We start from the raw sequence: 16,411 nt of genomic DNA, 5'->3' as shown, positions 1-16,411 counted from the left end.
GTGATTGACATTCACTTTAATCCACAACTCACCGCATGCCATCCAATTTTTACACCTCAAACATGAGAAAGAGCTATAGACTACCTGGCAGACAATGAAAGTGGACAGCAGGGAGCAGAGAGAGAGAGAAAAGGAGCGAAAGAGACTTAATTCCTGACATACAGGCAGAAATCGCGGGAGACTGGACGAAACCTACACTGTTTGGGATTTGAAGCAGTGAGCGGGAGATGAGATGTATGAAAAGACGCATGAGCTAAGGAAAAACAATGAAGTGCAAACTGGAGGTGGCAAATAAGCCACAGAGGAGCGCTGCAAAAATAAAACATAATAATAATAGAACCAGGAATCCACTGGTCAACGCTGCTAAAAATCAGTGCAGCCCACTGTGCAGGGAGATGATTCAAGCTAATGCTACATGTATCTGAGCAACTCCAGTACAGTACAGTGTGTTTCATTTAGGAGGGGGAGAAACTAGAAATGAAAGGAGGGGGACCACATAACTAGTGTATACAAGACCCAGAATTAAAGCTGGATTATACTGTACCTAGCAGAAATATTCCACATTGGAGCATGAACTGAGGGTTGAACATACATGTGCAACAGGTGGACCGCAGCCAAGCTCCACATGTGTCTGTGCAGTATAAGAGCGAAAGGAAAACGTGAACCATTTAGCACCAAAGAAGAAGAGGCTGAATGTTTTTACAAGTAAAACATTCAAATAAATCATATTAAAACATTATGGATATTCAGATAGATTACTTCAAACTGAAGCAGCAACTTTGTGAAAAAAGGGCACAGTAAACACAGTTCACACTCTTAGTGAGATGTCGCTACTGATTTTTTCATTTTCTCTCATAAAAGTTCAGAGTCAGTTCCACATAAGGTGAAAACTAACCTTGAAGCGTTTGCATTTCTTCCGGATGAATGGGCTCCGTTAGTTTACAATGCAAACACAGCTCTCTCTCTCTCTCTCGCTCGCCCGCTCGCTCGCTCGCTCACACTCCTTCAGCTGTGCCCCTTGTTGCAGATGCTTTTTCTCTAATTAAAAGTAGAGCGAAGCTGCCAAGCAACTGTGGGGAAACTGCAGACCACCGAGCTTTCCAAGGAGGCGCACGCACGCAAACATGCACGCACGCAAACATGCACGCACACAAACAGGCACGCACACAAACATGCATGCACCAGACCGCACGCTGACACCCTCCAACAAATCTGTTTCCAGGAGACGCTGGCCCTGACAAATCAATTCACTTGACCCGTCTGCGTAGCCCATATGCACCGTGTCTCCTATTGAGAGGACTTGAATTCCATCACAGCTTCCTTCTTGCTTCCCGTGGCGCAATTTGTGACATTATATCATTAGTGTAATAATCTTATTATGCACCATATTACCAAAATAGACGTGCACTGGAACCAAGGCAGGAACATCTCATTGGCGTCTCTTCATTCATGTTAGCTCTGATTCCAAGACATGTCAGTGGTAAAAACATGTGGATGAAGTCTATACAGTAACTTATCATAGTTTGAGATGAAAGAAGATGCACAGTGTAATTTTCCCCACGTAGTTATAATAATGTGTTGAGGAGCCATCAGTGAGGAGAAGTAGTGACATGTGATTAAAGACTAGCCCGGGTTTGAGCTGAATTATTTAGACGAACACATCGACGACGAGGAGACAGACAGAGGCAATAGATTGTTCAGCAATGGATCATGTGAGTCACTGCAGACCTGAGGGACAACAGCCACCGACTGTACAGTGGCTGTTCAGTGACACGTGCACCCACGCATGTAAATCCATTCTCTGTCCTATTTATCCCCTGCTTGTTAAAGTAGCAGACATGACTCCTGCACACTCTTTTTTTTCTGAACCAAACAAAGAAATGGTCTCAGTTCCTCAGTGTCGGCCTGTTGTGTCAGCAGAGCCGATGGCTCAGAGATTAAAGGACCCTCCAGACAGCCATTTTTCCACACTCTGACTATTTTGGGGGACAAACTAATCCCTATAAATCTTATCAAGGATATGTGAGAAACCCAACCATATGTGGAGGAGATTAGTGTGGAGTTTTTCGGCCTCTCTCGATTTTCTCACTGCAGATAACAGGGAGTGCTGGACATGCACATGCATGTGTCCGCACATGCACGCGGACCCACAACACAATCGAGTCCAACATTCGCCATTGTTTCCTTAGAAACTTTTGAAGGATGATAACAAAATCCTTATCAATGCAGCGCGCTGAACTGGACCTACTGGGACTGAGACGCGAGTCCCCCCCTGCTGCAGAGCATGCTCGCAAATGAGCGGCCGCGCGCTAGGCTACTTAGCCCAGTTCCCCGTCTAGCCGCTTGCTTTGGTTGCTGCGCTCATTCCTCATTACCCCCGAATGCCAATAAAATAGAAGCCAATCTACCGATGCCTTTTGAAGTATAGAAATTGAGACCGAGACAAAAGCCAAGCGAAAGAATGAGAAGGATGAGGACGGGACGAAGGAGGAAATACAAAACATGAGCGGAGGGAGAGAAAAGGGAAAACTAGCGATGATGCATAGACTGAGCAGTTTGAAAATGAGACAAAGAGGTGGGTGCTGAGAAGTAGATTATGGGTGTTCTGATTTGATTTCCCTGGCAGATATAATGATGGTTAGTTTTCTATTCATCTTCCTGGATCAGTGGGAGCACAGTAGGCAAATCAGGTTTTAGGATCTGGCCAGTGGGCAATGAGGAGGGCTATTAAAGGATCATTACTATCTCCTGCCATTATGGAGCTGTTGCTCCGGAGGAATTACCTCAGTAATGAGACCAACCTGAAACCGACTGCTCGCGGCGAGCCTGACATACATTACGAGGGAACGCCGACACACACCCGCACATTCTCAGACACGCCGGAGTTGGGATGAATAGTCCTCGGAGCGTCGGCGTCACACCTGTTCACACATGCGCACAGCCACCCACATGTATAGCCAACCCTAACTTTTGCCTGAGAAGGTGCGTTGGAGCCCAATTAATCCGCCCGACAGTTCCTTGTTTGCCTGCCCGACTTCGACTTCGATGCCGCCGGTTTCACCTCGCTTCCTTTGCCCCATCCCGCCTCTTTGTGCACCTGTTTGCTCCCCTTTAGTGCGTCAAAAGTGCTCCCTCACCACGCGACTGGCTGGCGAGCCGTGAACAGTCATTAACCTGAAATGTGATCTTAGAGACACACTCCTCCTGACAGCCGCGAAACCCTTTTTGCTGTTCTGCCGTGCAGTGGAAGGCGGGCGGAGGAAAAAGAATTTCTACTGCTTTGCCTCCAAGTAAATAAAAGATATGTTACCATAAACACATTTAAATTGCTGTATTTTAATACTATGTGAGCCCCAAATTACCAACCTCATCGACTGTGGAAGGTGGTTGTTGCTTCTGAAAGAACGGCAGTTATGTTGCTTCTAATGGATTTTAATGATGTCTAGTTTTCAAAGCAGGGGAAAAATATTTTTAAATGTCCAATGAAATCACAGTTGCAGCATAACACAGTCCCTTGATGTTCATCTGGAAGCGCAGCATGTTTTAGACAATCGCCGTCCAGCGGATTCGGTGCTAGAAAACAGGCAACAGCACGATTTTAAAATAATGAATTTGGGTATAAATGTTACAGTTTGGAGCAAAACGAAGACGAACATCAGAGAAGTTCTAGATACGTGATGCACACACAGCTGGACACGCACACCAATACCCACAAGACCTTTGCAAGGACAGAGCCCCTCTCCCATTTACAGTGGACCTACAGAGACGCCGTGGGCAGCAAGGGCTTTGTCCAAAAAGACTTTATAGCATCATAAACACGGTTACAACCCATCTCACCAACATAAATACATGCTGGAGTGTTACCAAGACAATGCCTCGGAGTCATGGTCACCCGCGAGGAAGGAGGACACGCTTCCCATGAGGAGATACAAACAGCATACAGCTCACCTTAAAAATAAGCTCACTATCATTATATTAGGTTTTGTTTATTAAAACTATTACGTATTCAAATCTCTCCAGCAGCTACTTTACTATTGGCTAAATAACAGGAAAAACAATAGTGCCTGACTGGCATCTGTGTGGACAACACAGTAACCTGAAGCCCAGTGTGTGTCTTCTAATTAAAAGCCCTCCTTGTGATAACAGGCTGTCAAGCAGAAGTGAGAGCGCGTCAGGTGAAGGACCGAGAGGTAAAACAAAGGGCAGCGTGGAAGCCTCAGGAAGACACTGGCCCGTAGTACCAACCATTAATCTCTATTTGAAAGGGACATCGCTGGACTGAAGAAACCCGATCACGTGTGTGGTTGTAAATTGGGGTTATTTGTATTATTTCTTCTTAATCCACAGTCAACATAATTTACCAAAGCCTAGAAGTGACATTTTTTAACGGTGCAATAACTAAAAAGCCGCTAATCCTTTTATTGGAGAAGCTTTGAGCAGTGACAACTAGTCTCTCTGTAAATTAACTCAGCACTGAAATAAGTGTTAAATAATCGCCTGTGCTTTTACCAGAGGTGCATAATAGTCACCCCGTGTGAGGATAACCTTTGCATATCTGACTACAGTTGTTAATATTTGCACTACACGTCTGCGCTGCACAGAGCCCGCGTACGAAAAGGGGAACAGCGTCTAATGAAGACTGTACAGTCTGACCTGGATTTAGCTTCTTTTACATAAGCAATACTCATTTTCTCCCTCACACATTCTGTCTGCCTCGCTCTGGCTTCCTGGGATACACTACAGGCTCAGATTTACATACACAGAGCAGAAAAAAAGAGAAAGAAATGGAGTGCGAGAGCAGGGGAGGAGGAGAGTTCCACCGCTAGTCAGAAAGAGGCCGAGACAGAGATCTCCAGTCTCACCGAGGAACAAGCCATCCATTCTGAGAGCTGTCGAGCACGATAACGTGGACGAGAAAAGATGTGGGTTGCCAGAAACGTTTTCACCATCACTTGACGACGTGCGTGTGGATCATGGGTAGGTGTGTGTATACCTGTAAACAGGAGAATGATGTCACCGGGCGGCTCGTTCACGAAGCTGCTCCACACTCTCATCATGCTACAGGGCAAAAAAAAAGGTTCAACATCAGCCTAATCCACCAACACTGTTCAGGAAATAACATTTTCAGTTTCTAAGCCCCACGCTCTGCTACGCACTAGTGGCATGGATCTAGAGGAAGAAATTGGATTTCTGGAGTGGCGATGAATTCAAGTGAAGGCGTTCAGCTTATACATGACCGGAGTCATTCACGAGCGTGGCTGAAGTGGGGAAAACAAACAAGCAGACACGCTCGCCTGGCATGCGTGGAATAGGAGGCGTCCTGGTGAAGATGCCCCGTTTGTTGCTAGAGCGTGGAGCAGGTGTGTAGCACTCCGATACACGAAAGCAGGAAGCGCTGAGGCGTGCGCACGCTTTCGCTTTCCAGGGAAACCAAAAGGTTGTTTTGCAACTCGAGTGCCGATCCAAACAAGCGTCGTCTCGTATTTATTTTCCCTTTGAACCTTCTTCCTGTTTCACTCGTCTCTGAAGCCCCCAGAATACAAATAGGGCGTCACTGAATGTGTTAAATTTTGGGCGATTCAGCATTTTCCACGCAAGTTGTTAAACATGTCAGCTGTCAAAGTGCAGCTGCTGGTTTTATGAGAACGCAGAACTGTCTTAAAGCTCTTAACCTAAATCTGATCTAATAGACTCAAAGATTTGCCTATTTACAAACATTTGTCCTGACTTCCTCTACGTTTTCATAGATTTTCTTGACTGGGAAAAGCATTAGAAGATAAGAAAGCCTTTAAGTCTGGGGATGCTCTTCACTTTCCTCAACGTCTGCTTAGGGAAAGTGGGAATAGTGCCATCTAGTGATCTCATCAGCTTTCATTTTAAATTCTTCCTCATGCTCTGCTATCCTGTAGATTCAAACACAGTGACCGTGAGGTTCCCAGTGACCGAACCTCGGTCGGTGTTATAGCCTCGGTGGTACTGGATGACATCTGAGCTCTGCTGACTCAGACCGCCTTGTTAATACCACAGCTCACCCCCCTTGTGTTGGTATATGACTAAAGTCAGTCTACTCATTTTAGAAAGATTCCTGATATCCAATGATGACCTCTTAACCTCTGATTAATCACCTTAACTATTACTAGGCCAAATGTTGTTTGACAATTGTTTAGAAGCCAAAAGTTAACATGTCCTTTAAGAAATGATGAAACACACGTTTTTTTTCTGTGGGATGAGTGTGGAACGGAGAGGCTGTTGAGAGAAAAACGATGCTCTCCTCAGTGATGTTGGGTTGAATGGTTTAGGAGAGGAGCCATTATGAGGGTGGATGTTGGTGGCGTGCCTCTCTGGGTGTGAATAATGGCTAATGAGAAGTCAAGAACCATTTAACCTGTTCTCCCATTTGGCCAGTTCCCCACTTAGATTGAAGCTACTTAAGACAACTCGGCCGTAATTGAAATGGGGCACCTCAGAACTGGGAGATTCCATCTCCCAAGCACAAATGTCCGATTGACTCTACTAGCACTTAAGGAGTTCTGCTCAACCTTATTTGGGAAAAGAGAAAGAGATAAAATGACATTACTATAAACATGGGAAACATTTTACTTGGTCCAACTCCAAGGAAGCCAACAAGATCCATCTACAAAAAGATGACTATCAGTGAGATAGGCTGTGACGCACACACGACTCCACTACTAGATACTGGCGATATAACCAAAGCTTCATGAGAGTTTCAGATAAGATGCATATCTAGAGAATTATCACATAGAAAATGATCCTTTTAGGAAATCTCTCATTTTATGAGATTTTATTCTAACTTTACACAAGCTAAATGATTAATATGGAACACGTCCTTTTGAAACGAGAGGAACTATCAACGCTTAAAAGGTTGAAGCACTTATGCTGTGAAGTGGATCCCACAGTGTTTGATTCTCATGCAGACAGAGAGGTGGAAAATCGCTCCAACAACTTACTGTACAGTGGGTTCAGCGCGGAACAAACAAGCCGAGGAGTGACAACAGGAAGCGACGGTACGGGTGTATTACTCACTCCACGTGCGGCACCGTACTGGCTTGTGCCCACCGGTTTAATATCCAAGTCAAGCTGGCTGCACTGATATGAGTAATACCCACTATCACTGAGGAGCAGTGAGTGGAACAATTGGCTGGTCAAATAAGAGCCACTTGACAACTTCTCAAAGATCAATGATGACCAGTGTTTGGATCAAGGCTCGTGTGAAAGTGATAAAACCAATAACTAATGGTCTTGATTGCTTTGTGTTTTCAATGACCACCACTGATTGCATGACAAATTATCTACTGTAAAAGCAGGATGGGCATCTTATAGCTTTTGTTAGTGGCTTAGCTGACGTGGCAGAAGGCGAAGGGAGGGAGGGAGTCATGAGGGGAAGGTGGACAGGATTTGGAGCAGCGGTTCTCTGCGGCCCAGTGGTGCCGAATTACAGCCCTTGACCCTCGTTCCTTCCACCTGCCTGCCCCCTCATGTTATCCTCCCGCCCTGCTCGATGAGTCTAGCACCGCAGTGTGACAACATTACAAGCAGGGGATGCGATTATCAGATCTTAATCGGCTGTAATTCAGCCGTCATCCCTGTGCTTAATATGCAGCTGCCGTGCTCCGCTGAACTCGGACAGGAAACGACACCGGCTCCTCCGCTCGCTGACGAGGTTTGATTCAGCTCATGGACGCTGATGTTTCTTAATTATCCAGACAATAGAGTGGGAAGCAAAACGAACTAATGGGGAAAATACTAGCCGGCCAGGTTAATTTGGGGTTCATCGAATTACCGAGTGAATTAGCATGATGTCGTAAATTACAACAGGCCGGTAATGAAGGAATGGGACCTTGGCAATAAAAGGAAACATTCTGCAGCAGCAGCAGCAGAGGCAGCAGGAGGAGCCACCACCTAGAGATAATTAAATAAAAGCCCACGAATTAGAAAACCTTTTGTAAGGAGACTATTTTCCTGGATGTGAAAGTGGGAATGACCTGCATGTGGCCTGAAGGGCAAGAGAAATGAAGAACAAGTCCTTGTTGTATGAATGTGCAAACATTAACAGAGGGCCTGGAAGAGATGGAGGAAACTAAAATGGCACAAACTAAAATGAGCATGTGGAGAGAAAGGAGAGTCGAGGGGGTGAGAAGAGGTGAGCAGGGGTGAGACACATTTCCCTGCACCCCATTTCTCACAGACATCCTTCAGCCCGTCTCCGGAGCCCATCCATCTTGGATGACAATAGCGTCCTCATTTGCATACCAAAAAACGCCGACAGTTATTGACAAGAGCCCAAAAGGTGCGGGCAACACTCCACGCGATATATTTTGCTCGGCGGGTTAATTCTCCATTCGCTGCATTCTGGCGTCTTACGAGGCCGCGGTATTGACTTGAATATCTGATCGCCGCGGCTCCGGCTGATGAGCCGAGTTGGGGAGGCGTTGGCTGCTCAGCTGCAGATGGGAGGTGATGTTGTTATTGCTTGTTTGTGCACATTTCCCAATGACACAGGGTTTAATTAAGATAATCATCATCGTGGCACCCCGCGTGGCTCCACGGTGTGGCCTATGCAGATTAGAGGGCCCCCGGTCTGTGCGAACCCCGCGCGATCGGTTATTCTGCTTACAGGCGAACCTTGTGATTACGCTGATGAATACACGGCACAAAAGAGGGGAGCGGGATAGAATAGACGCCAGAATTAAAGGGCCGTGGAACAATCGGTGAGATATTACGGCGCATCATCAGTCCCGGACTCAGGGAAATGAAAGCCATTAATTGAGTAAGACAGACGGCATAAGGGAAGGCGGTTATTAGAAATCCTAAAATATCACACGCAACATACTGCAGGCCATCAGCATATGGACAAATTAGATCAATGTCTTTTTTTTGTTAATAAGTAAGCAACTGGGAACAACAACTATCTACTACGGTAAAAGGTTTTAAAGGGGTCATCCGTGCAGATAATGGCACAAAGCGGAGCCATAAATTTTATTAATGTCCGTCTCCCTGGCTTTAAAGTCACACCAAGCTCTTCTCCGCAAGGGTAAAGATCTTGTTTAGAGGTACAGAGTCCTCTTAGTACTGCGACGGAGCAATCTCTGGTCCCTGGGTAATTAAGCGTCTTGTGTCCCGGCTATTTGTTGTAGCTTAATGGGAGCACTCCGCAGCCCTCTCGCATCCTATACTGTAATTAATGGACAATGGGAGATGAGGAGGTGGGGGATAAAGGCCTGTCTGGTGACCTGCTGGGTGCCTTTAGAAGCCCTTCAGGCCTTTTTCTCCACCCATGTCTCCCCCTCTCTCTCTCTTTGTATTCCTCTCTTGATTTGCTGTTCTTTTTCCAGTGGGCTGTCTGACAAGCTGCCAGTTCTAATGCCCTCAGTGCAATGTCCCTTGTCAACTCCCATAAACCGTTATATCCATCAGAGCTTCCTCTTAACCAAAAAAAAAAGAAGCTTCCATTATCAAAGTGATTAAAAATGATCTTTAATTCCAGGGACAGCCAAGGGTATGGCGAATTTGGACAAAGAGCCAAAGGCAATGAAGTCCCACACCTCGCACATCTTTATTGAATTATTTTCTCTTAACTGGCATCTCTGCTACAGCACTAGTCGGTTTCAACCGCCTGCTTCAGCTTCTTTCAAATTGATGACAAGGGTTGTTACAGTAGTGTACACGGATCAATCGATCACTCTGACCTTGACACCGAAATGTAAATGTGCTTGTTAGATAACTGCTTAAAGACAGTAGAGATCCACTCCGTGCCATGGATTTGCCAACAGTGGCTTTAGATATGTTCAATACTGTAGATCCAGAGTTTCTGTAGTAACCTCAATAGTTGTAAATCACGAATTAAAGGATTAAATTCTATTCACTGAACGTGTTACATCATGGTCTTTTAAACAACTGTAAAGATCCAATGTTGTGTTGTGAAATGCTCAACCAAGGTGAGATAAAGCATCAAGGTAACTACTGTAAATGTGACAATGCATAATGATCGCTTAATCACCTAAGTTGAGTTGGGGGTAGGTGGGGGGTGTTGCTGCAGTTAGTTAGTGCCAGTGGAGGTCGCGGTGGGGTCAACCAGCCATCCTCACCAGAGTCCTTAAATCCTCGCAGAACCACTGGCAGGTGTTTCACAAGCGCTTGCCTCAATTACATTTCCAAGGTGGCTGTGGTGAGGCGTGTGGAGAGGAAATGGAGACGCAGAGGTACAGTGAGTGAATGGGGATTAAAAGGGGGGTGGAGGGAGCAGGTGCCAGAAAGAAAGGAAGAAAAATGGGTTTTGGATCAAAGTGCTGGGCAGGAAAATTGAAATGCAAGAGAGCTAAATATGCCAGGACAAGCATAATTAGGGCTATTACATGGAAACTGGAAGGGTCTCAGAGTTGTCCTTACAACTCAGCATATGATGTACTAATGTTTAACGCCAAGGAGGTAAGAAGGCCTGGAGGCGACTGATAGGATACATCTGACACAGACTCTGTAGCTGCTGTTCAAAACTTTCAGGCCCCTGAGATGGGAAATTGATCAGGTGGATAAATGCGCCCGGTAGAGGACATTTGGGCTCAGACGTGCGGGGATGCGGTGGGAGAAGATGGAGGACGCAGCGTTGTTTACTTTCAGGCCGTGTTGGAGAGATGAGAGTGCAGGACAGGATGGGGACAGGACGTGATGAATTCCCCCCAAAGAGCAGCACTGGACATCAGACAGAAAATGTGATGAGGCACAAAGGCCTCCCGGCGCATATCAAACAGATGATTTCAGCCTGAGCGATGTTGTCTTGACATTATCAACTGCGGTGAGACTGAATGATAATCCTGAGGAGGAGGACAGGTTAAGAAGCAGCACTTGGCCAAATCTGGGGCTGCAGATGTAATGCATACCAAACGCTCCGCCGCCGCCGCGCGTTCTACTTTAAAGTCGCACACTCACTCGGCTCCTATTGCTCCTTCTCCCCCGTCTGCGTTCGTCTCCCCCTCAGCTCAGTGCCAACCTCAGGTGGCGCATCAGCATTCTGCAAAGTACGGGAGGCAAATTTCCACTTTATTGTTTCTCTCTGACCCTTGTTCAAACACACACACACACACACACACACACACACACACACACACACACACACACACACACACACACACACACACACACACACACACACACATATATACACACACGCACACACACACACACACACACACACACACACACACACACACACACACACTGGTTCATCATAATGCTCAGCCTCACTAAAGGCTGCTACCAGATAACAAAGCAGGGATCCTAAATTGTGTTTCTAAGCCGGTGTATCAAACAGCTTTGCGTCGCTGTTAGGACACTGTGTAATAATGTTTGCAGCAACGTCAGGGGTTCAACCGCTGGGGACGAGCCTAGGTGGGATGTTCGGGAGGCGCTCCGGTAAGTTACACTTTGTCAGAAACATGGAGTAGGTGAGTGCTGCACATGTTGTACCCAACAACCTTGGACAATAGCAGGAAGGTACTTTTTATTAAATCCGGCCTCCATTTAACCTTTACTCTATCATGTGAAGCCCATATTGGATTGCTTTGTTTAAAATCAGGTTCGGATCTTAGCAGGATTTTGCAGGAAACACCCCTTTGTACAGAACGTTTGCCTGTGTGCACAGCGTAAACAGCACTAAGCCTGTTCCTATGTAGAACTGCTATGTATAAACACAGAATATGCAAAGACAAACACACAGCTTATGCTCGCTAATATACACAAACCACTAGAGCTTTGGTGAAGGCATCACCATCATGAACTGTACTATGCTCCAACATGAATAGTGTCAACCAGTCATTACTCATCTTTCAGACATTTAATTAAACAACACATAAAAGCGATGGTAAGTTTCGCTGCCTCCACAACGACTCAAAAAAAAAAAAAGGCCACCGTTTCAATCTGTAGACGCTCACAGATGACGGGCTGTATTGTGACAGGTGTGGCTCACCATCAAACATGGCCGCCGGCAGCACGGGGATGGCCGCCACCGCGCGCGGGCGCCGTGATGAACCACGCCAGTCGTCACGGGGCCCCGGAGGTAGAGACGGGGCCTGTAAAGGGACACGGGCATAAAAATGGAGCACATGTTGGGAACAAGACAATAAGTCGTGTGCTGCACGCTAGGGAGAAACACATTACGTTCCCCCCGGGGGGCTTCATACATAAACGGACACGGCGTCTCATTTTATACATTTGTTATTAACCGGGAAGATTCATTTTGGAGTCGGTGCATGTGTTTCCAGGCTCCTCATTCCACATTCTGCTTTTATAACGTCCATATGTTTACTTAGGTTTGGTTTTACAACATCGTGAACGTTCAAAACCTCAGAGGATAGTATGTTTTTTTTTTTTTCAATTGCTGCCCTACTTTATGATTCCAACTAGGTTAAATCTTTAAAGATGACGGTCCGGAAACTGACTAGCCACAACTCTAACAAGCTGCGCTAGTGAACAACGTCGCAGTGTTTATAGAGGAAGATAATCCCGCTCTGCTGCGGTTTTGAAGCTCACCCGGGAGACGGAGGTGGGGGGGGCACATCATGAAGCCGATGGTTTCTGTTTGCGCCTCCGGGCTGCTCCTGTCTGCGTAAGTGAACTTCCATGTCTCCTGTCAAGGTTCCCGCTCCCTGAAACACAAGAGGAGCAAAATGCTTGGCACACGTAATAAACAGCAGACTGACGGGGCTGCGGCGGGAATGACACGAGTTAAAGAAATGAGAGCAGGTGGCGGCGGGAAAGCGGCGCGAGAGCATTCAGCGGCGGGAGGGGGGGGGCGGTGTTAAGGTGTAACGGTGGGGGGAGAGAAGAGGCGGGCGGGAAATGAAAGGCAGCTGTGATAGAGGGGCGAGTAGCGGAGCTGCGAGAGAATTAGAAAGTCGGAGAAAATGAAACGGCATAAAGGGAGCAGGAGAGAGATGGAGAGCGAGCGGCCGTATAACTCTGCAGCCTGTCACAAAGCCGCAGTGGCATTCTCAGCATAACAATGGCGGGAGATTGAGTTGGGCAGGCTTCACAGCCCTGAATGCCGGCCGGAGAGACAAAGCCGCTGAGTGCCCGCGTTATCGGGGCCTGCCGCGCGAGCGGGCTAGCGGTACCGGGCTAGCGGTACCGCGCTCGCTGACGGGCCTTTGTGTGTCACACGCGGGCCCGGCGCTACCAGCAGCGCGCGCGCCCGTCGCCGACTCGCGCGCACAAGCGGAAGCACGGGGCCGTGTGAAATATTTCTACCAGTGTGTCGTTCTTAGTCGGCGCGAGGCTGCCGTTTAGCCCATTGTTGGTTTATTTGGTGTTGGCTGATACGCGGATTTGTCCTCGGCTGCATTGTCATTGACCCGTGTATTTTTCCAATTATCTGATTCACAAAGGACATCATAACAGCTAACTGCAGTACATGATCCCCATTATTTCTCCATGAGATGTCATGTTTATAATTGGAAGTATTATCTCATTGATCACAGCCGCTATTGTTACCGTCATAATTACCACTACTCTGTCATTTAGATGATAATTTGGGCATTTCTTAGCAAACGTCAGGCTATTCATCATATTCCTACTCCCCTATGGGTGCCGTTATTGCTCCCGAAGATAAACGAGGCTAAATGAGATTGTTGATAAGTGCTGTATCTTTGATGTCAGCTCTGTAGAGGAACATCTGGAATGAGGCTTTGAGCTTTAGACTGACCTTTGCTCCAAGGTTCTTCTGGATTCTGGCCGTGACTGCACCATCCAACTGACTCTTGTCACGGAGAAGGTCTTATGAATATGGATGCGAACATCTCGAGGACATGATGCAATTCCAGAAATAGCAGGGTTTTTAAGCAAAAGGAATTAGACCCAGCATTTGCCAAGGCTGCTTCTTCATATATATATATTTTATCTTATGTAGTGACACAGTTATTTATTTCTGCTACAGCTTATGTCGCTGCACTGCACAGAAATCAGATAGAAGGGGATAAAAATAATGAAATACACTCTTTCGACACTAGAGCTCATTTTATGAGAACTCTGGAATAAACAAATCCACGAGTACCCTAAAAATTGGTGCTAGCTTGATGATTACGGCGTAGGCACCATATTCTGTGCGCCGCGTATCACGGTTTGGGCGTCCTCGTGTCCAAGCGCTCGCGTGGAGCTTCACGCGCCGCAACCTTCAAGCTACAAAAGGGAAAACGGGGACACGGGAGACAGCAGATGCCCTGCAGCTTCACTCCACTTTCCTTAAGCACTCTGCATACTGCCTAATAGCTGAACACGCACCTGTCACTGCACCGCCTAATGGCGGGATCACGGGCAGGCGCTTCGGAGCGAACGCGTTTCCGAAGCGTTAGCATTAGCTACGAGTTTGGCAGCGTCTCGTCACCTCGCGGTGCCCCCATCTTTGTTTTTCGTTTGACAGTGATTTGTCTTAGCTGGGGCATCAGGTGCTCGGCCCCAGACAGTGTGATTCCAGGATCAAATCTCTGACAAAACACATGTCATCGTTTTCCATCATCTTTTACACACACATACACACACACACACTCACACTATGTACATCTTATAAAGGGCATTTTGCACAGAGCTCGTGAAGAGGAACAGATGTCATTATGAACAGAGATAAGAATCATTACTTTGACAGCTTTACAAACAGCCATGTGACCAGGAGCGTGGAAGATGAACGACGGCACGTTAACTCGGGATGATCACCGCTGTAATTTTTTTTTTTTTTTTTTTTTTCCGCGGCAGACTTTCACTGCACGGTCGTTATTTTTGCGGCCAGTTATCCGCGAGCGGGGGGAAACCGGCGATACCCTTCACGCAGCTGGGAGCACGTCCTTGGGAGAGAGAGCCACGAGGGGACGAGCGAACGAGAACGTGAGAGGAACGCAGACGCTGGGAGGAAGGAAGCGACGGCAAGAACAAGAATCAAGTAGAGTTTGTTTATTCTGTTTATATTAAAGAAAGGGACAGGAAAATTAGCAATGAAACACAAGAGCAGCATTTCACTGACAGTGTGTGGGTCTAACATTTGCATTAACGTCGGTGTATTGTAGAACATAGCTCGGCTTATACAGTTGACCTCTTTAACCTGTGCTGGGAATACTAATTTACACTGTTTCTCACAGTACGACCTATATGTAAATGTAATTTTAAATTTAACTCACTGTGAAATCGCATTAGTGTAGTCATAATAAGTCATTATTAACATATGCAAAAGCATTATCATTTCATTTTCTGTGTGAACATTGAAGAGGCACAGGATACAACATTAAAGTCTCCACGGTCTTGGACTCGTCGGGGCGTCAAGTCCCTGTGTTGAGTCCTTTTTCGACATATCACCTAAACTTACTAACTGACCACGGTCCCGCATTGACTGACCAGACAATCCACTTGACCTTAACCCCAGAAAGAATCTATGGGCCATTATCAAAAGAACAATGAGCAACACTGACCCATCAATACACAGATGGACTAAAGGCTGCTATCAAAGCAATCCTGTCCTCGGTAATAACTCAACATTGCCACAGGCTAATTGCCTTCATCATATTGATCCAAAAATTTGTGCTAAATGAGTCCTGCCAAATGTTGAATGCATACACACACTTCAGAAATTGGACCTTTCTGTATTGTAAATCCTATTATAATGATTAAAATATTTCAATATTTGGACAGTTTGTGTTTTTGAGTTCCATTAGCCCGAAGCCATAATGTAATACTTCTAGAACATAAGACGTCACAGTTTTGAATTTAAAAAATAACTAATGGTTATAGATGTACTAGTGCATTTCATACTATGTACTATGAATGCATTCAAAACAGCACAAATGCATCAGTATTGGTTCAGGGTTCACGCTGTAATATCACTGGAACAATGTTCATATAATACAACACACACACACACACACACACACACACACACACACACACACACACACACACACACACACACCAATCAAGTGGCTGATTGAATGAATCCACTTTGCCTAAATATATAATTTTTGACATATGCAAAAGATAATTGAGTGGAGAGGCTGAGGAAGCAGTCATGTAGAAGTTCTGTGATAATCCATATTTAAATGTATTCATATCTGCACGTGGTGCTTATAAAAGGCCAGTGCTTGATACGGAAGCTATTTAAATCTAACCAGGTCAGTGCGTGTTACGGGAACTTTTTCTAGGGTTTATGAGAGCTTTTATGGGAGCTCGCAAGCCTTTCCAATAATAATATTACAATCCTTTCATCACCTCATTATGTGTGAGGTCACTATAGAGAGGACATCTTGTAAAGGTCTGCAAAAAGTCTATACATTTTCAAGATTAATGAGTATACAGTATATGGTTGAAGCTCTCCTTGGTGCTTTGGAACACTCTTGGTCTTCATTGAAAAAGATCTTAAGAA

The 16,411-nt window shown here is 46.0% G+C and overlaps 1 long non-coding RNA gene across 2 annotated transcripts; it reads right to left on the bottom strand.

Annotated features, from left to right (window-relative positions):
- Positions 1-1,000: 1,000 nt before the first annotated feature.
- LOC114865901 (uncharacterized) lies at positions 1,001-12,836 on the bottom strand. 2 transcript variants are annotated; one of them, XR_003787587.3, is made up of 5 exons: positions 12,544-12,831; positions 11,981-12,083; positions 10,945-11,026; positions 4,994-5,058; positions 1,001-3,573 (listed from the first exon to the last, which is right to left on the bottom strand). It is a non-coding gene; the product is annotated as an uncharacterized LOC114865901 (long non-coding RNA). The 2 variants fall into 2 exon arrangements; XR_008696157.1 differs by lacking the exon at positions 1,001-3,573 and adding an exon at positions 3,581-4,889 and having other exon boundaries at positions 12,544-12,836.
- Positions 12,837-16,411: the final 3,575 nt, after the last annotated feature.

The sequence above is a fragment of the Betta splendens genome, chromosome 11 (genome assembly GCF_900634795.4).
Source record: "Betta splendens chromosome 11, fBetSpl5.4, whole genome shotgun sequence".
Taxonomy (NCBI): domain Eukaryota; kingdom Metazoa; phylum Chordata; class Actinopteri; order Anabantiformes; family Osphronemidae; genus Betta; species Betta splendens.
The sequence above is the reverse complement of the archived record's forward strand: the minus strand, read 5'-3'. Positions and strand labels throughout refer to the sequence as shown.